Here is a 407-nt window from a genome sequence, read left to right as displayed (position 1 = left end):
AGCTTGTGAAGTGATTCGCGAACCCGTCGCAAACGTCCAATCTGATTTAAAAGATTCCCAAACTTGTTGCGAATTTCCCATCGGAATCAAAAGATTCATAAACCCGCTCCCATCTTAATCAAAAGATCTCTGTATATGATTTTTAGAATAATTGCATGTTGAAATTTGATAAACGAATGGCTCTTTTTGGTTGGTTTTCGCTAGAGAAAATAAGTGAAAAAAGATGATATTCACAAATAAAATATGCACAACATCCGAGACAAATCTACAAACATATTCAGGTGAGGTAACCTGTTAACTTGTCTTTAACTAGTTAAACACCCCATTAATACAATTAGCTGCACCTCAAAATACACGGAAGCACTGTGCATTATGATGTTTATGAGTTTATAACTTATAACTAGCTT

The 407-nt window shown here is 34.4% G+C and overlaps 1 protein-coding gene across 1 annotated transcript in view; it reads right to left on the bottom strand.

Annotated features, from left to right (window-relative positions):
* The window catches only part of clstn2b (calsyntenin 2b), a 171,645-nt gene that overhangs the window by 160,282 nt on the left and 10,956 nt on the right, over window positions 1–407 (bottom strand). The window lies entirely within an intron of this gene.

Source organism: Puntigrus tetrazona, chromosome 15, assembly GCF_018831695.1.
Source record: "Puntigrus tetrazona isolate hp1 chromosome 15, ASM1883169v1, whole genome shotgun sequence".
NCBI classification, from domain to species: Eukaryota; Metazoa; Chordata; class Actinopteri; order Cypriniformes; family Cyprinidae; genus Puntigrus; species Puntigrus tetrazona.
The sequence above is the reverse complement of the archived record's forward strand: the minus strand, read 5'-3'. Positions and strand labels throughout refer to the sequence as shown.